Genomic DNA, 22,837 nt, shown 5'->3' on the forward strand with positions numbered 1-22,837 from the left:
TCATATGCTGAAATCCTAATCCCCAATGAAATGGTAATAGTGATTGAGGCCTTTAGGTGGTGAGGATGAGGTCCTCAAGAATGGCATTAATGCCGTTAGAAGAGAGACCCCAGAGACATACCTTACCACTTCCATCTTGTGGAGACACAGTGAGAAGATGGCAGTCTATGACGCAGGAAACAAGCTTTCACCAGACACGAATCTGACCTTGGCCTTCCCAGCCTCCAGAACTGTGAGAAGTAAATTTCTGTTGTTTCTATGCCACCCAGTTTATGATATTCTTGTATACCCTGAACTAGGGCATGCTGGTATTGTTCAACTGAAATGAGGAAGATCTAAAACAGTAATCCTTGTGGACAGGACCATAATGTCCAGGCTAGAGTTTTCATGCTAACATGGTCATTAGAAGAGCAGCAGCAAGGTTCAATCACATACATAAATGTAGGAGCCAGAGTCCAGTGGCTTAGGTATCTGACTGCAAGTTGCAGGGACAAGGAATTCTGATCATACTCTATTTTAAGAGAGTGCCACAGTGAGCAAAATTGGTATTAGTTACCTGCAATCAGAGAACTTGGTTAACTAGCTAACCAATGAGCATGAGTGACACCTAAACATTGGACCTGGAGGAAGTGACATTATAAGCCCTATAGTTTGCTTATGAAAACATGGTTTCTTACCAAACTTCAGCTAATAAGAGTGAGTTAGGGTGAATGGTCTCAGATATTTGCTTAATGTTTTACACACCCTCTCTAATTTATAGGTAGTTTTTGATGAATTATAAAATCAGTACTTTATTATAAAAATCCAAATGTTATAAACATGTTAATGTAGAAAATAAAAATTCCCAACAGTTTCATTCTCCAGATATTAACCAACTGCTGCTTATCCACCCCCCCCCCCCCGCCCCCATCCATTTTTCTTCTCATGACAGGGAGGCATCATGACCTAGTAGTTGAGAAGGCAGATTTGGGAGCCAAGCTACTTGGGTGCAAATTTCAGCTCTGTCACTTACTAGCTGTGTGACTGTGGGGCAAGGACCTCTCAGTGCCTTGGAATCCCATCTCTGCACAGGGGCATAGCTACCTCTCTCACTGAGTTGTGAGGATTAACAATGGCATATTAGAATAGTGCGTGGTACATGGCAAGTGTGGTTTTTATTAATGATGATGATGATTATACAGTTACATATAAGGAGATATTTACACATACAAATATAAGGTACTTTATTATTAAAATTTTTTAAATGTTTATTTATTTATTAAAAAAAAACTTTAGTGTTTATTTTGTTTTTGAGAGAGACAGTGCAAGCAGGGGAGGGGCAGAGATAGAGGGAGACACAGAATCTGAAGAAGCTCAGAGCTGTCAGCACAGATCCCGACACAGGATTTGAACTCATGACCCGAGTTGAAGTCAGACACTTAACTGACTGAGCCACCCAGGCGCTCCTGTATTTTCTTGATTTACAGATATTCATTTGCTATCATAAACGTATATGAACTCTATCTGTTGTGGTTTTCCATTGCAGAACAGGGGAAGAAAGTGGTATTTTAATGGCCCAGCTTAGGCCAAAAACTAGCTGTTGTAAAGAAGAGAATTCCCCATTGGACTTCATACCCTCCCCAATCCCCATCTCATCAAACCATTAGACAGAGTTTCAAGCTTTTGTCCATCCTTTAATAATATTTATTCTTACGGAAGCTTTCACTTATATCATTCTAAGTATTCTTGGCAAGAAGTAGAAATATATTTGGTCTAAATGAGACAAACTTAAACTTAATCAGTAAAACATTAGTTAAATGGAAGGAGAATAAAATTTCCCCATCCAATACTTGGCCTGTTTATTTATTAGGTAATTTGATTACAAAAGTTCAGAAAAGCAACAGATGAATTCAGCTCTTTTTATTCCAGAATGAAACAAGGGGTCAGATATTAGGATCACATTCTCTTATTTATTTATATCCAATGTATCCCATTATTACCTATAATAATAATAAAATAATAAAAATCGTTTTCCCTTGTAGGTAACTTTTTGTTTCTCTCTTGCTGCTTTTAAAATTCTCTCTTTATCTTTAAACTTTGACATTTTAATTATTATGTGCCATGGTGTGGACGTCTTCGGGTTCATCTTGTTTGGAACTCTCTGTGCTTTCTGGTAACAAGAAAGTTGGTAACAAAGTTACCTACAAGGAAAAACCTATAAGGCTATCAAGTGATTTTTCAACAGAAACTTCACAAGTCAGAAAGGAATGGCATGAAATATTCAACGTACTAAAAGGAAAAAACCTATAACCTACTTTACCTGGCAAGGTTATCATTCAGATTTTAAGGAGAGATAGAGTTCCCCAGACAAACAAGATAAAGGAGTTTATCACCACTAAACTAGCCTTACAAGAATGTTAAAGGGACTTCTTTAAGTGGAAAAGGAATGGCCATAATTAGACATAAGACAAATATGAATAATAAGATGTAAAATATGACAACATAAAATGTGATGGGAGTAAAAAGGGAGGAATAAGGGAGGAAAAAGAAAAAGAAAGAGAAAGATCTTTTCTTTATTTTCTTCTTCTTCTTCTTCTTCTTCTTCTTCTTCTTCTTCTTCTTTTTGAGAATCTGCTTCACTTAAATGACCATCAAATCAACATGGCTGGTATTTACTTAGGATGTTATATATGAACCTCTGGGTAACCACAAACCCAAACCTATGATACATAAAGAAATAAAGACAAAGAAAGCCAAACAAAACACTATAGGTACTTATCATGCACAAAGAAAGAGAGCAAGAGAATAAGAAAACAAAGAACTATAAAAACAACCAGAAAACAAATTTTAAAAATGGCAATAAGTACATATCTATCAATAATCACCTTAATGTAAATGGCCTAAATGCTCCAATCAAAAAACAGAGTGGCAGAATGGATAAAAAAACAAAAAACAAAAAACAAAAACAAGACTGAGGGGCACCTGGGGTGGCTCAGTGGGTTGAGTGTCCAACTCTTGGTTTCAGCTCAGGTCATGATCTCAAGGTTCATGGGACCAAGCCCTACGTTGGGCTCTGTGCTGACAATACAGAACCTACTTGGGATTCTCTCTCTCCCTCTGTCTCTTCCCCTCCCCTGCATGTACTCTCTTGCTCTCTCTCTTTCAAAATAAATAATTAAATTTGAAAAACAAAAAAAACACAGGACCAACCTGTATGCTTCATATAAGAGACTCACCTCAGACCTAAAGACACATACAAATGGAAATACAAATGGAAACAAACAAAAACCTGAGGTAGCAATATTTATACCAAACAAAATATACTTTTTTCAGTTATTTTAATTTTTATATTTATTTACATTTATTTATTTATTTATTTATTTATTTATAAAGTTTATTTATTTTGAAAGAGACAGAGACAGCACAAGTTGGGGAGGGGCAGAGAGAGACAGAGAGTGAGAGAGAGAGAATCCCAAGCAGGCTCCATGCTGTCAGTGCAAAGTCCAATGTGGGCTCAAACCCATGAACTGTGAGATCATGACCTGAACTGAAACCAAGAGTCAGACACTTAACTGAGTCACCCAGGCACCCCCAAAATAGACTTAAAAAAAAAGACTATAATAAGAGACAAGAAGAGTATTACATAATGATAAAGGGATCAATCCAACAAGAGGATGTAACAATTGTATATATATATATATATATATATATATATATATATGCACCCCACATGAAAGCACCTAAATACATAAAGCAAATATTAATGGACATACAGATTGAAACTGAGATAATACAATAATAGTAGGGGACTTTAACACTCCAGTTACATCAGTGGATAGATCATCCAGACAGAAAATCAATAAGGAAACAATGTCTTTGAATGACACACTGGACCAGATGGATATAATAGACATATACAGAACATTTCATCCAAAAACAATGAAATGCACATTCTTTTCAAGTGCACATGGATCATTCTCCAGAACAGATCACATATTAGGCCAAAAAACAAGCCTCAATAAATTTAAGAAGATTGAAATCATACCATGCATCTTTTCTGACCACAATAGTGTGAAACTAGAAATAAGTAACAAGAAAAAAACTAGAAAAACCCAAACATGTGGAGACGAAACAACATGATACTAAACAACCAACGGGTCAATGAAGCAATCAAAGAAGAAATTTAAAAAAAATATATGGAGACAAATGAAAATGAAAACACAATGGCCCCAAACCTCCAGGACACAGTGAAAGCAGTTCTAAGAGGGAAGTAGATAGAAATACAGGCCTACATCAAGAAACAAGAAAAAACTCAAATAGACGATCCAATATTATGCCTACAGAAATTAGAAAAAGAAGAAAAAGCAAAGCCCAAGATGAGTAGAAAAGAAGAAAAATAAAGATAGAGCAGAAATAAATGATTTAGAGACTAAAAAACAAAACAAAACAAACAAACAAACAAACAAACAAAAAACCCAGTAGAAAAATTCGCTAAACAAAGTGCTGGTTCTTTGAAGACAAACAAAACTGACAAACTGACAAACAAAACAAAACTGACAAACCTTTAGCCAGACTCATCAAGAAAAAAGAAAAAGGAACCAAAATAAATCAGAAGCTAGAGAAAAGAAGTAATAACTGACATCATAGAAACACAAAGGATTATAAAAGAATAATATGAAAGGTTATATGCTAAAAAGCTGCAGAACCCAGAAGGAAAGTATAAATTTCTAGAAGCATATAATCTTGCAAAATGTTTGAACCAGGCAGAAATGGAAAATCTGAATAGATTGATTATAAATAATGAAATTGAATTGGTAATCAAGAATCTATCTATCTATCTATCTATCTACCAGATAGATTCACATGTGAATTCTACCAGACATTTAAAGAGCCAATACCTATTCTCATCAAACTATTCCAAAAAAAACAGAAGAGGAAGCAAAGCGTCCAAATATATCCTATCAGGCCAGCATTACCCTGAGACCAAAACCAGACAAAGACACCACAGAAAAGGGAAACTATAGGCCAATATCCCTGATGAACATAAATGCAAAAATCTTCAACACAATACTAGCAAACTACATACAACAATACATTAAAAGGATGATTCACCATGATCCAGTGGGAATTATTCCCAGGATGCAAGGATGGTTCAATTATTCCCCAAACAATCAACATCATATACCACATCAACAAAATGAAGGATAAAAATCATATGATCTCAATAGATGCAGAAAAAGAATTTGACAAGATTTCACACCCATTCATGAGAAAACCCCTCAACCAGATGGGGTTAGAGGGAATATCCTTCAACATAATAAAGGCCATATATGAAAACCTACAGCTAACATCATCCTCAATGGTGAAAACCTGAAAACTTTCCTTTTGCGGTCAGGAACAAGACAAAGATGTCCGCTGTTGCCATTTTTATTCAACATAGTACTGGAAGTCCTAGACACAGCAATCAGACAAGCAAAAGAAATAAGAGGCATCCATACTGGTAAAGAAATTAAATTGTCACTATTCGCAGATGGCATGATGTACACATAAAAAGTCCTAAAAGAGTTCACCAAAAAACTACTAGAAGTAATAAATGATTTCAGTAAAGTGACAGGATACAAAATTAATGCCCAGAACTCAGTAGCGTTTTTATACACTAACAATGAAGTCACAGAAAGAGAAATTAAAAAAAAAAAATACCATTTACAATTGCACCAAAAATAATAAAGTACCCAGAATAAACTTAATCAAGGAGGTGAAAGGCTTGTACTCTGAAAACTATAAAACACTGTTGAGAGAAATTGAAGATTACACAAATAAAAAGAGATTCTATGCTTGTGGATTGTAAGAATTAATATTGTCAAAATGTCCATATTACACAAAGCAATCTAGAGATTCAAAGCAATCCTTATGAAAATGCCAAGAGCATCTTTCACAAAACCAGAATAAATAATACTGGAATTTGTATGGAACCATAAAAGACCCTAAATAGCAAAAGCAATCTTGAAAAAGAAGAACAAAGCTAGAGGTATCACAATCCCAGATTTCAAGATGTACTACAAATCTGTAGTAATTTAAACAGTATGGTCCTGGCACAAAAATAGATATGTAAGTCAACGGAACAGAGTAAAGACCCCAGAAATAAACCCACAATTACATGGCCAATGAATCCATGACAAAAAAGGCAAGAATATGTAATGGGGAAAAGACAGCCTTTTCAATAAATGGTGCTGGGAAAACTGGACAGCTACATAGAAAAGAATGAAACTGGACTACTTTCTAATATCATATACAAAAATAAACTTAAAATGGATTCAATGGAGACCGGAAAACATAAACATCCTGGAAGAGAACACAGGCAGTAATATCTGAGACATCTGCCAATAGCAACATTTTTCTAGGTATGTCTCCTAAGGCAAAAGAAACAAAAGCAAAAATAAACTATTAGGACTACATCAAAATAAAAAGCTTTTGCACTGCAAAGTTGCCCATCAAGAAAACTAAAAGGCAACTTACAGAATCAAGAAGTTATTTGCAGGGGTGCCTGGGTGGCTCAGTTGGTTAAGCATCCAACTTCAACTTAGGTCATGATCTCACAGCTCGTGTGTGAGTTCAAGCCCTGCGTGGGGCTCTGTGCTGACAGCTCAGAGCCGGGAACCTGCTTAAGATTCTGTCTGTTGGGTCTGTCTGTCTGTCTCCTCTCATGTATCCTCCCCTGCTCATGTTCTGTCACACATCAATAACTGGTTATTGCAATTGTCAGAGGTCAGTTTCCAACATATGAACAACTAGAAAATGGAGGTTCTACATTTTTACCCCACAGAATATGGCAATGATAGTTTTAGCTTGAAAAGTTTTTAAAGCAAGTTTATTAAGCATCCACTTTGACTATAAAATATATTAACAATGTACCTAATAAAATATCTATCATTAAACAATGTAAATTCTTGAAGCCTCAAATAAAATAATAGTAACAAATATATTTTTTTAGAGACAAAGGTAAGCCAGGTATTGCAGTAGGCACATTACATTAATTATCTCATTCCCCTTTCATCAGTTATGCAAGGTAGGTGGTAAAAATGCAAACTTCTGTCAGTGAGTGTTAGCCAACCAATCATTACTTAAGAGAGTTAATTTTCAAATTCCCTGTAAGTAACAGAATCTCTGGCTGGTGTTCTCCATTCTATTATTAACTAAAGAGGTTTGGAATAACTCTCCGAGGTTTGGAAACCACACTTCGGTCACTTTGCCTACAGAAATAAGACTTAGTACCTCCACTTCCTCTTGCAAATATTTTTTGGGCCTATGACAATTTCCTTCATTTTCTATCCTGTGATCTGCTAGCATTACAGTGATTTTATTGCTGTGATCAGAATTGAAGATATTTAGTCAAGTGTCATTCTTACTTACATGAATAAAAAGTCAAGTCAGATTCTGTTTGGGCTTCAGTGAACCTATTTACCTGAAGGCACTTACTCAAGTCTGTTTACATTGCAGACTGAAAAACACAGGCACACTCTTTTTGCAACTCATCTTTTAAAGAGGAGTCTATTCCCTACCCTTTAAATCTAGACTGTTCTTGTCACTTGCTTTGACCAAAAGAATATGGTAGAAGTGAAGTTATGACTTCCAAACTAGACCTGAAGCTTCTGCCTTGGTTCTTGGAGAATGCAGCCCTGAGACTGACATGTAAGACAGTCAGTCTAGCTTACTGAGGATGAGAGGCCAGAGAAGAAGCGTCAGCTGCCAGACATGTGCCTGAGGCCATCTTGAATCTTCAACTATGAGCCCAGGCAAAACCAGTCTCACCCAGCTGACACACAGAATTGGAGAAATAGCAAAGTATTGTTGGTTTAAACACTAAGTTTTGGTGTGGCTAATTACACAGAAATATATAGTTCATATTTTTTTCTTCTTATTCCTGCCAGCCTCATAGGAAATACTAGATAATTTAGGAAAAGGTAGTGAATTAAGGAAAACAGACAGTGAGTAAGTTCTATGAAGATAGACCATACAGCTTTATTTCACCAATAGGAAAGGGGAGAAATGAAGAAAATATCATTGAAGAGCAGAAGAGATAGGTGACTCTGCAGGTAGGGGAGGTAACCTGTAAATTATGGGGGAACAGCTCTGTCATGGCACCTTGGTGACTGGGTTTGGTTGTCAGCTTGCCCTGGGTCTGGTGGATTCTCCTTAGGGTCTTTTTGAAACACGAGAACCTGAAGGCTTGTGAGGAGGGGTTACCAGGAAATTTCTCACTTGCTTTTCTATCTGTCAGGGAAACAGACATGAGGCAGTTTTTCATTGCCTCCCAGGTTCTGATGAGGTGTGAGGCTTTCTGCCTCACTCCCCTTTAGACAGAAATGTAGGCTATAAAACTGTATAGTTGCAATCTAGAATTCCCTGCTTGGCAAGAGAGTATTTCAATTCGTTTTGTAATCATCTGGCCCTTTAGTTTCCGTGCCATCCCTCTTGGGCTGTGAAACAAGCACCTTTGGCTACTCTTCTCTGTCTATGTAAGTAATAAATCCTCTAAAGCTAAAAAGGGCTCAGTGTCTTTACTGGCCAATTCTGGCAGGCCTTGGCTGTGGCCTTGCCTGCTGTCTGTTTGACACAGGTAGGTAATGGAAAAAAAAAAAAAAAAACTTGTCATAAAGTATTAAAAACAAACCATAATTCTGTAGTTAAAGTGGGATGAAAATTTGACACATTTTCTGTTCCCCACCCTATCCCAAGTCTCATCTTCAGTAATAAATACATGGATTATCAATGCTTCAGTTATGTTAGCCATGCCTCTAACCTCTGCAAGTTCATCTGTACCATCAATAAATGCATCTCAGCAAATATAAAACCTATATATACTTTGAAAAGATAGTCTGAGTTGGCTTAGAAACTAAGGTAGAGCAAATATTTGAAATTTTAACTCATATGTCAATGAAAGTATAGATACTTCGGCATAAATTGTTTGAAGTTATTGAAATATTTAAGACAAAACTCATGAATTCTCTTTTTTCTTTTTATTGTTAACTGTCCATAAAGAAAAAAAAAGTCAGAAAAATAAGTCAGTAACACTGGGAGTTTAATTTTATTGCTAAGTAAATAGTTTTCCAAATAAACAGAATTTGGGTGGGATGGATATTTTCTCTACAAAAGAACCAGATTCCCGAAGTACATAAATATACCTCTGATATTAAAGTCTTTAGAGAAACACGTAGAATTTAGGGAAACTTTTAGTGAAAATTCTTACTCCAAAAATGTTTACAAAAATTGACTTATTTTCTTCTTTCATTCTCCCCACTATCTGTGAATGGGAAGAGTCCTTAAATGTGAATGTAAAACATTAGACATCAGAAGGAATAAGAAGAAAAGCAAAGGACTTGGTTTATAAATAGAGTAACAGAGGCTTTGAGTAATCAAAAACTACCTGTGAACACATCCTGTGTTCAAAAACTAAGCAAGGATTCTGCCCACTCAGGTCAGATAGAGAACTACTTTTGCTCTAAGTAAATAGCAAGCTAAATGAGCCTGTTTTTATTGAGAGGATATTTGAGCATGTGAAGCGTAAACAAGGAAAGTGGTCTAGCCAAACTAGTTTCTACCTTTTACAGACATCATTTATTCTTCCACACTTAAAATTTTTAAATTTGTGCAGGCCAATATGAGGATGGGGTACTCATCCATGAACAAAAATGTAATTCAAGGCACCTGGGTGGCTCAGTCAGTTAAGTGTCTGACTTTGGCTCAGGTCGTGATCTCACGGTTCATGAATTTGGGCCATGCATCGGGCTCTCTGATGTCTGCAGAGCCCGCTTCGGATCCTCTCCTTCTCTCTGCCCCTCCCCATCCCGTTTCTCTCTCTCTCTCTCAAAAATAAATAAACATTTTTCTTCTAAATGTAATAATTCAACCGACATTCACTGAGTGCTAACCATAAGCCATGCATTATAATTACCCCGTGTGTCTCCTTGGCTCCAGCTTTCCCTACTTTAATCCACTTCTCTGCCTAAAATTATTCCAAGGCTGCCCAGTGCTTCCAGAATGAAACACAAACACCTGAACCTGGGGCAAACAGCCCAGCCCTTGCCAGCCTCTCTGGGACCCTCTCTGCCAGTCTTCCTTCCTATCTTAGATCCCCAGCCCCAGACAGACTTGCAGTTTCTGGGAGGTGCCCTGATTTCCATAACTTTGCATGTGCTGTTGCCTCTTTCTAACCTTACCCCTTCTGTCTCCAAAGGAGTAACTGTTCCTTCTTACTCCATAGCATAATCTGCATATGACTATGCTGGCACTGATTTCACAGTGAACTTGCTCCCTCCCTCATCCCTGTGATTCTAATGCTTAACCAGGGATAACAGTAAAAAAAAAAAAAAAAAAAAAAAAAAAAAAAAAAAAAAAGATTATTGGATGAATAGGAACATTAAGAAACATGTGTATTAGTGCAAGCTGAGTGTGTCACAGTTTGAGCTGAGACAGCGAAAATATTTGTTATAGTGAAGATCAGAATAATTCTTCAGAGGAAGAGTATGCTTTTATTTTATTTATTTAATTTTTTTTTCAACGTTTATTTATTTTTGGGACAGAGAGAGACAGAGCATGAACGAGGGAGGGGCAGAGAGAGAGGGAGACACAGAATAGGAAAGAGGCTCCAGGCTCTGAGCCATCAGCCCAGAGCCTGACGCGGGGCTCGAACTCACGGACCGCGAGATCGTGACCCGGCTGAAGTCGGACGCTTAACCGACTGTGCCACCCAGGTGCCCCAAGAGTATGCTTTTAAAAATGGCATGGAGGGGGGCACCTGGGTGGCTCAGTAGGTTGAGCATCTGACTTTGGCTCAGGTCATGATCTCACAGTTTGTGAGTTCAAGCCCTGAGTTAGGCTCTGCGCTGACAGCTCAAAGCCTGGAGCCTGCTCTGGATTCTGTGTCTCCCTCTCTTTCTCCCCCCCCCCCCCCCACTCATGCTCTCTCTCTCTCTCTCTCTCTCTCTCAAAAATAAATAATAAAACATTTTTAAAAATTTTAAAAAATAGCATGGAGGTATAATTTTTCAAAAGCTAATTATACTGATGGCTATGGATGCTAGCTCTCTCATGCATGGTTCATAGGAGTCCAGAGACTAGTTCTTATTTGTGAGTAAGAAAGGCTCTGTATCAGGCTACAAGAGGTAAAAAAAGGACTAAAGTAAACCTTAGTTTTCATGATTCATCTAAAACCTTTGCATCTACTTTTTTTCCCCTGATACTGGACTTGGAAAAAAAGCTGTTAAGTTCAGTACTTAACATGGCTTTAAAAAATTATATTGGCAGGGCACCTGGGTGGCTTAGTTGGTTAAGCGACTGACTCTTCATTGCAACTCAGGTCAGGATCTCACAGTTTGTAAGATTGACCCCCATGCTGGGCTGTGTGCTGACAGTGTGGAGCCTGCTTGGGCTTCTTTCTCTCCCTCTCTCTACCCCTCCCCTGCTTACCCTCTCTCTCTTTCTCTAAAAATAAGTAAACTTAAAAAAAATTATACTGGCAAAAATGGAGCTAGAGCTTCTGGGATGATAATGAATGCATAGGACTTTCTTTGGAAGCGTAAAATTTGACTAGTGTTCTATGAGTCAATAGGAATCAAGGAACAACTTTAAGGGATCAGTAAGGAGGACGGACAAAAGAACCCCAATATTAGGGAAATAATACGGGAGTTGGAATGATAAGATCTGAAATAAAGTCTGCTTATTCTTTTTCAATACTGGCATGGGCTAGTCGTCGTAACTTCTGTATGCTTGCCTCCACATCTGTAGAGAAGTTAATAAAGCATCTCTGAAATTTCCAGTTAATATGTAGACTAAACCAACATTGGAGATCTACTCCTTCCATAAAGTTTTAAATGTTTTAACATAGGTTTCAACATAAGAAAGGGAGATCTCCAAATAATGTAATATAGAGGAAATAATCCAGGATGGGGAGGAAGTGCGAGAGCTAAAAGCAGTCACAGGGGCATTAGAACAAGATATATAGCTACAGAGCTGGAGATCATAATCACGGGAGGAAAGAAGTCAAGGTATATATGGCCCTTTGCATGTAGGGTAATAGAGCAGAGGTCCTTTCATAAACCTGTGGGTCTGAGAGACCCAGAAATGGCCTTTCAGCCATATAATGTGGCTCAGAAAATCCCAACATCTGATCCAGGGATAGGCATGGAAAAAAGTCAATTGCACATTAAAGATCATTGTTTGGTAGGAGGATTATATATCAATTAAACTTCATTAAATTAAATATGCATATTAAAATTTAAAAGTAACCACTTAAAGAACAGAAATAGTATGCTAACCTTCCTCTTGTCTGGTAGATCAATAACAGTAAAGAAAATGCATGGTGATTTAAATGAAATAAATGCTATGTAAATGCTTCTTGTTAGGTACAATCATCAATCCAAGTTCAGGTTATACCAGTGACCTTAAAGACAAACTAACTGGACGACTGTTCTGAAAGTGAAAGTTCAGTACTTAACTTGTATAACTGGTTCTCATGTAATGATTTCCCCTTCTCCCAGCAGACTCAAGAATGGCAGTCTCCTGACAAGATGAAGAACCCATGTCATTTAAAATTCTGGGTATTAATTTCTCACCATCTGTTTAGTGTTGTTGGACTTAAGTTGGAAAAAAAAAAAAAGAAAAAGGAAAATGATGGATTTGGGTTCCAATTTACTTTGTCCTTTGTTCTATTTCTTCAGGAATTCAATTTGAATCTGTTTTACAATGCAAACATCGTGTTAAAAGTACAAAGAAAAATTGAATCAAATGAAAAAATTTTTTGTCATTAAATAATACTTGGGGTAATAATACTGTTTAAAAAAAGATCTCGGTACTGCTTCTAGAACATAGTATTTTAAAGCCTGACAGGACCATGGGAAATGTCTAGCTCAGCGAGTTTCTGGTGCTGCTCTAAAGAGTCATAGGGATTTGCAGAACCTTTGAGGCCATGACATGGAGAAGGGAGGAGCAGGAGAGCCCAAGGGACCCCGCATTCTTTCTTTAAAAAAAAAGAAGCCTTTGATTCTATGAGATCAGCTAGGAGAAGGTTTTAAGAGGGATGGAGCCATCAACAATTCTTAATGCAGTCAATGGAACCAAGAGGAACAAAATAACCCAAAAAGATTTTAAAAACGGAAAAGGACTCACACTTTTAGGTGAAATTTGACCTCGGTTTTTTGTTTTTTTTTTTTAAGTTTATTTATTTATTTATTGTGTGAGAGAGAATGTTAGCGTACTCATGCACCAGTGCATGAGCAGGGGAGGGGCAGAGAGAGAGGGAGAGAATCCCAAGCAGGTTCCATGCTTTCAGTGCAGAGCCTGATGCAGGGCTTGATCTCATGACAGTGAGATCATAACCTGAGCCAAAATCAAGTCAGAAGCTTAACTGACTGAGTAACCAAGGTGTCCCTGTGAACTATTATCCAATGTATCTAAAAAAGGAAATAGAATATGAGAGTGTGAAGGGATGGGTCTTTTCTGGGGGTGGCTAGATTTGGAGCATTCAGTAAGTATGGAGAAAAATATAATACATTAAAAAGCAACAGCAACAAAGAAAAGTGCTTTGTTGTGAGGAAGTTCTTTTTTTTTTAATGTTTCTATATTTTTGAGAGAGAGAGAGAGACACACAGAGCACCAGCAGGGGAGGGGCAGAGAGATGGAGACAGAATCTGAAGCAGGCTCCAGGCTCTGAGCTGTCAGTATAGAACCTGATGTGGGGCTCGAACTTGTGAACCATGAGATCATGCCCTGAGCTGCAAAAAGGACAGTTAACTGACTGAGCCACCCAGGTGCCCCTGAGGAAGTTCTTAAAGTTGTGCTAATATAACGATGTATTAAATGGTGCTAAAATAGGGGCACCTGGGTGGCTCAGTCAGTTAAGCGTGACTCTTGGTTTCAGCTCAGGTCATGATCTCACCAGTTGTGAGTTCAAGCCCCACATCAGGCTTCATGCTGACAGAGTGGAGCCTGCTTGGGATTTTCTCTTTCTCTTTCTCTCTCTCTGTCCCTCCCCCCCTCTCACTCTCTGTCTGTCTCTCAAAAATAAATAAATAAACAAAAAAAATTAAAAAAAAAATAAATCATGCTGAAATAGTTAGCTTGAATGGTACTAAAAAAGAACTAAATAATTTACCAAAAAGTTTTAAAGAAATTAAGAGAAAAAAATGCCAAAATGACTTAGCGTGCCTATGTGTTAAAAATGTTGCATAGAAAAAAAGAGGTAAATAAAACAAGAATGTGGAAGAAAAATGACTTTATCAGTAATTAACTATATAGATTTCTCTGGGTCTCAATTTCCTCATCTCTAGACAAGGAGATTAGAAAAAAAGAATCTATAAAATTCTTCCTAGCCACAAAATTATCTATGGCTACAAGGGTTTGACTCCAAATAATGGAGAATATATACAAAATATATATTTACTTAGTAGCTAAGAAACAAGATGTACCCTTCTTTTTGTAATTTAATTTTCCTTAAGTGAACACAAATAACATCATTAATAAAATAATTGACATAAGATTTATCAACCAATGAAGAAACAATTGGAAAAATTAAGAACTGGAAAAAAATTACTCATTTCTGAATCTGGCTAATATCCTGGGTATTTATATTATAGTGATGTCCTCAGAAAAATCAGAACAATTAAGAACAAAGCAAATTTAAGATGATGTTTGTTTTCTTTGTAAAAACAAAAACAAAAACAAAAAGCAAAAACAAACATTAGATATAAGAATATAAAAGCATAGTCTACAAGTGGCTAATGGAATAAGAAAGAGTTCTGGAGATTCATGAAAAGATTTCAAAGGGAATAGATGGCATGCAAAACAGAGCTTATGAAATCAGGGGCAAGGTTGAATTGACTCAATTCTAAAGACATAATCCTGGAACCAAAGGAGTCGATGTTGAACCATAGTGTTGTAGCCGACAAGCATTGTTGCAAAAGGAAGTAGACATTTTCCAGAACCTCATGATATTATAGTCATTACTGGAAACCAAAAGTCTTAGAAATATGAGCAGAGCTAAAGAAATATAAGAGGTAATAAAGTGATGAAACCCTGGAACATATGAAGAAAGTGGGAACAACTAAGTTCATAGAGCCTGGAAAAGCAGCAATAAGCAGAGAAGGTAAGGACAGTCTAGGATTGTCAGCATATTAATGGCAATTAAGAAAAAAAATATCGGTGATAATATAAAAGAAAGGACATTAAACTGCTCTTAGAAAAATTCAGTTGGATGACTGGTGGAACGATTTACAATAAGTTTTGCTGAAACTAAAAAATATATGAATTAGCTAATTCTCTTTGGCATGTATTCTATTATGGGAATTCAAAGTTTTTCTTTTATTTTGTCGCTTATTTCCCAGAGTAAAAAGTAAATATAAACTAAAGGTAGACTCAAACACCTAGATCAAGTCTCAAAATATCATCTAGCCAATTACTACAAGGTACTATCCCAAAACAGAACTGATTTTACTGTAAGGTTATTTTCCCTGAGTTCTAAGGACAGAGATTATATAGCTGTCTTTGGAAAACAATTCCAATATCAAAAAACCTGTACCATCAAACATTATCTTCGTCTCATCAGACGTGATTTTGTTGTAGATTAAGGCAGATTACTTAGCCATTCTTTCCTGTATTCTTAAGTGGAGGAGTCTAAATATCTTGTAAACTTTACTTGACAACCCCGTTTTCTGGGAGCACAAATCGTGAATATACGATTCATAAATGGTCAAAAAATGAATTCACCCCTGTAACCATGATTCAGGTCATGAAATAACTCTGCCAGCACTTCCAGAGCCCTCCTTGTTCACCTTACCAGCCACTACCCTTCCCACCTCCCCAAAGATAACCACAAACTTGATTTCAAACACTTTGGTTTAGATATGTCTGTTTTTGAAATTTACAAGCATGGTTAAACATATGTTCTCTCTTTTTTTAGTAGCTTTTTAAATTGAGATATACCTCACACAACATGAAGTTCACCTTTTTAAAGTGTACACTTTACTATAATCTCTGTTTTGCAACCATTACCACTATCTATATCCAGAATATTTCCATCTCCTACTTTACCCCACAAAACCCTGTACCTAATAGCAGTTGGTCCCAATTAGAATGTTCTCTTTTGCTTTTGGCTTCTTTTTCTTAACATTATGTTTGTGAGATTCATGTGCTATAATCAGTAGCCAATATATATATGTATATATATTTTGAATAGAGCCTAAGGCATAAAGTACAGGTTTTTCTAATTAATTATGATTCCATACACAAAACTAATGGTTTAGACCCTGGTTGCACAGTAGTACCAACCAGGGAGAGTTAAAAAACACTGATGTGTAGGCCCCATTCCAGATAAATAAGTTATAATCTGGGGTATGGGAAGGGTAAACCAGGGCTTTAGTAGTTTTAAAAATTCTCCAGATAATTCTATTGTGCAGCCAGAACTAAGAACTACCATAAACAACTAATCAGTAAAAGACAGCCTGACCAGAAGAAGGCTCTAATTAAAAAGACAGAGTCTCTTAGACCCTCAGGCATACTGAATTAGATTTTTGAGACCGTGAGAGTCTGCATTTTGACAAGTGACACATGTGCTTCTTATAAAGCAGTTTCAGAAATACGGCAGGAAACCAATAATTATTTCTAAAAAAATAAATGACTTCATCAACAGAGGTTTCTATTGCTTTTAAATAAGAAAACACAAATGCTAGTTTAAAACATTTTCAGTACATTAAAAAGGAACTATTTTAATGTATGATTTAATGAGAGTGATGAGAGGAAAAATATATTACATCTGCCTCATTTCTTTTAATTTGGTATCAATCCAAAGTGAAAACCTATTGGGAAGTAGCCTTTTCTACCTCCTGCTCTGAGGTTAACACAGGAAACAGGTCTACTTTTTTTAGACATCAATCCAGTTTCAATGTTGTCAACAGACTCTGAAATTCGCAATTTACTTTTTCATTCCTAGTAGACAATATACAAAGAATCTTCTTCACAACACCAGATAAACACATTGGAAATTTTTTAAATGCAATTGCCAAGAAAAATGGCAAACAAAATAGAAAAGGAAAAAAAATTCAGAAAAGGAAAACATACTCCAAACAGTCTGAAAAATACAATTATATAATGTAGTCTAGTAGTAACAACTTTACATGTTGATAAGTAAGAACATTTTATTTGATGCTAGAGTTGGCATTGGGCCCTTGTAATGTATTTCTATTATCTGGTCCTGCTGGAGACAGTTTAATATATACTCAAGGCAAGGATAGTGCTTTATATAGGGCTCTGTACAGCCTCAGCTCTTAATAATGTGTCATTCTCATTATTGAAGGATATCTTCCTTTATTGAAGTATTCTCTTGATATATTACATAATTTTAAATATGACCTGATAATTTTTCACCTTACCAATTGGTCACTAACAGTAAACTAGGTTCTGTTATTTAGTACATTAATTCAATATATTGGATGGTGGTTAGCTGTTTAAACATACTAACATTTCTAAAATAAGTTTTTAATTTTAGGATAATTTAGATGCACACAAAAACTGTAAAAATAGTCCAGAGAATATCTATATCCTCCACATCTAGTTTCAACATTTATTACAGCTAATGAGCCAGTTTTGATACATAATTATTAACTAGAATCCAGAATCCATACTTTGTTCTGATTTCCTTTGTCTTTACCAAATGTCCTTTTCCTGTTCCAAGATGCCATCCAGGATACCATGTTATCATGTGGTTGTCATATCACCTTACACTCCTCTAGGCTGTGACTATTCTTCAGCCTATACTTCAGCTAAGTAAGTTTTAGAATGTTGCATACTATTAAGCTTTTAAAGATACTTAATTTATTCTTAGATTCAATTAATACATCAGAAAAATTTGACTTAAAGCAATCCTAAAGGAAAAAAAATATCTTTTGGAGATGGTTCGAACTATTAGAATCAATTCAAATAGACTTAAACGATTGGTCCTAGTGTATATAGAGGTATAATACAAGATAGACTAATTATAACAGAATTATTGTCATTTCTAAAACTTGGAACTTAAGTTTACAAATGAATAGGAAATGAAATCATTTACATTCCTCTGGGTTCCAATCTTTGCTATTGTTTTTACATAGCCATAAATTTCATTTTATCTTGAGTTTTGTTTTTTAGTTTTTCACTATTTACTTGTTTATGTGTTGAAGTAAAATGTATACTTGACATTTTTAAAAGCAGTATAGGGCTCATTCTTTCATATTAAGATATCATACTTGTCTAAATACCCCTTGTTGTTGGATATTTGGTTTGTTTCCATTTTTGATAATACTACTATCATCTTTGTGCAAGAACAATTTAAAGTTGAACCAATTTGCATTTTCTCCAGGATTGTATATAAATGCAAACTTTTCTGCACAATACCAACACTGAGTTCTATGTTTCATATATTCTCTAACTAGTATGAAATGCTGCTATAAAGTTGCTTCTCTATATACTGTATTATCGGAGCAAAGTTGTGCATTTTTCCATGTCTTCTTGTGAAAACCGTTTCTTCTTTTTCAAATGGGAATTTTAATGCCAACCTTATAGGTAAAATTAGATGGGGAAAATTCGATTTACTAATATCCTCTTAGGGAGAGCTGTCCTTTTTGGAAAATGGGAGTTTGTAGTCAAGGGCAAATATAAGAAGAGCTCTTTTTGAGACTAGGGATAATTTTATTAATTAAGAAGGAGGAGGGATGATGGGGGTGTCGGGATGGCTCAGTTGGTTAAGCGTTTGACTTCAGCTCAGATCACGATCTCATGGTTCCTGAGTTCCAGTGCCGCATCAAGCTCTCTGCTGTCAGCACAGAGCCCCTTTGGATTTTTGGTCTCTCTCTCTCTCTGTCCCTACCTCACTCTTCCATGCTCTCTTTCTCTCTCAAAAATAAACATTAAAAAAAAAAAAAAAAAGGATGGGGGACAGTAAAGGAAAAGCAAGAAAGAAGGGTGTAATCAGAAAATAATGAAAGGTCAGCACTCCACATTTTGACATCTGCTTTCTCTGTAACTTACTCAGATCTTAAATACTTTTAAAAACTCATTAAGTGCACAATATGAATAGGTAGATCAGTTGTAGACATTAAGATTGAAGAAGTAAAGGATGAGAAGAAGAAAGAAAAAATAGCTTACCAATAAAATACAGAAGACAGAAGCAAAACTGTGTGTGTGGGGTACACAATAAAATTCCCAGAAGTTGTTTTTATTTTTTAAGTAATATCCACTTTCCCAACGTGGGGCTTGAACTCACAACCCTGAGATTAAGAATTGCACATTCCACTGACTGAGCCAGTCAGGTGCTCCACTCAGAGTGTTTGTTTGACGTTTATTTATTTATTTTGAGAGAGAGAGAGAGAAAGAGAGAGAGAGAGAGGCTGACAGAGAGGGAGAGAGAGAATCCCAAGTAGGCTCTGCATTGACAGCACAGAGCCTGACGCAGGGCTCAAACTCATGAAAGGTGAGATCATGAGATCATCACCTGAGCCAAAACCAAGAGTCAGATGCTTATCCAACTGAGCCACCCAGGCACCCTGAAAGTGTTTTTGATATCAGAGCAACTGGGTTTAAGATTTGGGTCAGATTTAGCCTGAGTTTAGGTACCCTGACAGCTGCCTGGATTATACATATTTATACTATTTAAAATAGTAAGCCTTTGGGGCACCTGGGTGGCTCAGTTAGTTAAGCATCCAACTTCCACTCAGGTCATGATCTCACAGTTTGTGAGTTTGAGCCCTACATCAGGCTTGCTGCTGTCAGCGCAAAGCCCACTTTGGATCCTCTGTCCCCCTCTCTCTGCCCCTTCCCTGCTGGTTCTTTCTATCTCAAAATAAATAAATAAACTTAAAAAATTAAAATAATAAGCCTTTAATAGTATGCCACATTTAGTTCTTCCTGTCATTTCAAAATGTTTTTATTCTTGTAGTATGAAAAAAAATCTTGTATTTAATGGCTTCCTCTACTTTATTTATTTATTTATTTATTTATTTATTTATTTATTTATTTTGAGAGAGAGTGCAGGGGAAGGACAGAGGGAGAGAGAAAATCTTAAGCAGGCTCCGTGCTCAGCAAGAGCCTGATGTAGGACTCAATCCCATGACTGTGGGATCACGCCCTGAGCTGAAATCAAGAGTCGGACGCTTAACTGACTGAGCCACCCAGGTGCCCCCTTCCTCTTTTTTTAAATATCTGCTAATTTATCTTCCACCCACAAAAGGGATACATATGTTATTCTGTTTCCTTTGGGTTTTATATTTTATATTCTGGTTTCTTGCAGATTTATAACTTATATGCTTCTTTTGAACTCATTGTAATTTATGGATATGGCTATGGTGACAACAATCTAAGTTAATTCTTTTTCAGATCATTGAAACAAGTGATTTAAGTCTCTATTGTATTACTTCTGGTTTGTAATAAAATAAGTGATTATAAAGGTTTGAATCCATAATTGGCCAGTGTTTGAAATCCCCATGTTATAAACATCATGCACTAGAGCTTTTGTAATCAACTTTAAGCCTGATCTAATCATTATAATCTTTTAAGAATTTTTTTCAGAGACTTTTGAAAGAACAATTTGACATTTTTGCCCCCTTTCCAATGAGTTTTACTATCACTCAGATTATGTCAGGGATTTAAGTTGGTAACAAGAATCATAAAATTTAGAGTTGGAAAGTATAATAGGGATGACCTCATGCAACTTTGTGATTTAAAGGTGAGAAAACAGAGGCCAAGAGAACTTCAATTACCTTCCCAAAGTCACAGCTAATTAAAAGCTGACCTGGGACTTTGATTCATGTCTCTGACCATCTCAAAATATACAATAATAAAAAAAGGAACTGCTTTTAACTTTCACTATCCTTTTACTTTAAATCTCCTTACCTTTATATTTATGCTAATTCACACGAAAATAATCTCACCTTCCCTTTTGAGGACTTTAAACCAGTAGGTCAAAACTTCAAAAGAGGATAAGAGTAGAAGTTTGCCCCCTGCAGGTCAAAAGAAGAAGTCTTTTAGGTTTTTTCCAGGGTAAAGCTCTGATGACTCTTACAAAGCAAAAAGTGTGTTTTAAAGCACTTCCTTGGCAGAGTACCTGTCAAGATAGCATAGGAAAACTTTTATCATGGGGATGCTGCCTTCGTTCTCATCACTGTTACTGTGACAAGTTTCTACAGTATTCCTCTTCCAATAGTATGTGGTGCTATCATAGAACACTGAACAGTATGAACCCATAATTAGAAGGCCATGAAAATGCTTCTTAGCAACTGAGAACAAATCTCTTTTTCTGTTGGAATTTCCTACTCACTGCTAAGAAATATCTGAGTGGGCAACAATATCCTATAATGATTTTGGGACAACTGGATAACCATCTAGAAAAAGTTCTTTTAGAGTCTTGTATCTTCTACTAAAATAAGTCCCTGATGGATTAATATTTAAATGTGAAAGATGAACAAAACCATAACATTACTAGAAGTCTGTACAAGTGATTGTAACATAACTTTGGAGTAGGGAAGAGCTTTGTAAACATAACATCAAAGGAAGAAGATTAAAGGAAAATACAGTCATTTTACAAACATTAAAAATATTTTTAAAAACGAGGCACCTGGGTGGCTCAGTTCGTTGAGCGTCCAACTCTTGATTTCGGCTCAGGTCATGATCTCATGGTTTGTGGGATCTGACAGTGCAGAGCCTGCTTGGAATTCTCTCTCCCTCTCTCTCTGTCCCTTCCCATGTTTACGCATGCTCTCTCTCAAAATAAATAAACATTTAAACATATGTAAAGAAAATCACTGTTCTTAAAGATTATTTAAGATTGAGATTACATTGTCTCACAAATTAGTCAAACAAAATTTTAATAATAATATCCACTGTCAATAATGGCTGTGGAAATGACACTTTAATTTGCAGAGCCTTTTGAAAGAACAATTTGGCAAAATTATGTAACAAATGCTAAAATGTCCACCTGTTGACCCAATATCTATCTCTAAGAATTGATCCAAAGGATATAATCATGAATAAGAGGTAAGATTCAGTACAAATACATTTTTTATAGCCTTGCTTATCATAATACCCAAACTGAATTGACTGATAGGATATGGGTTAAAGAAATTATAGTAGGTTATTGTGCTGGGATAACATGATGCTGCTGCAGTTCTTTTACTGAACTCTATTTAATGGTATTGGGGGAAATTCTTTTTTTTTTAATAATTTTTTTAATGTTTATTTATTTTTGAGGGAGAGACAGAGACAGAGCATGAGCAGGGGAGAGGCAGAGGGAGAGGGAGACACAGAATCTGAAACAGGCTCCAGGCTCTGAACTGTCAGCACACAGCCCGACGTGGGACTTGAACTCATGAACTGTGAGATCATGACCTGAACCCAAGTCAGGCGCTTAGCCAACTGAGCCACCCAGGTGCCCCTTGCGGTGGGGGGAATTCTTAATATATTACTTTACTTGACAGAAGTAGGTTATACGGCAGTGTATTTAGTCTGAGCCCACTATTGATTGGAAAAAACATATATATACATCCATGTACACATAAGGGGCCTTAGAAAACTGTACACCAAATATTAATAATGGTTACTTTTGTGTGTGGGGGAAAAGATTAAGAGTTTACTCTAAAGATGTTCTTGAAGAATAATGGAAATAATTAAAAGGTAAATGTATTTAAAAAACAAAACAAAAGAACCTTCCAGGATGGAAATGTGAATGCAGAAAAGGAGATCCATAGTTAGAGATAAAAAGAATGGGGTCTGGCTATGAGAAGAGAAATAAAAGTACTTAGGAAGAACAGAGGTGCCAGAACATGCAGTAAAATTTGTCAAG

General features: G+C 36.3%; 1 protein-coding gene across 4 annotated transcripts in view; it reads right to left on the reverse strand.

Annotated features, from left to right (window-relative positions):
• The window catches only part of BBS12 (Bardet-Biedl syndrome 12), a 71,512-nt gene that overhangs the window by 25,791 nt on the left and 22,884 nt on the right, over window positions 1-22,837 (reverse strand). The window contains exon 3 of one of the 4 annotated variants that reach the window (XR_015250247.1): window positions 20,931-20,999. The exons of 2 other annotated variants lie outside the window; for them this stretch is intronic. The gene's annotated coding sequence lies outside the window, so the exon portion shown is untranslated. Of the gene's footprint in view, window positions 1-1,219; window positions 2,700-20,930; window positions 21,000-22,837 lie in introns of those variants that run through there. One more of the 4 variants, XR_015250248.1, reaches the window with a different exon arrangement.

This window comes from Puma concolor, chromosome B1 (genome assembly GCF_028749965.1).
Source record: "Puma concolor isolate L17-30 chromosome B1, mPumCon1.1.hap2, whole genome shotgun sequence".
NCBI lineage: Eukaryota > Metazoa > Chordata > Mammalia > Carnivora > Felidae > Puma > Puma concolor.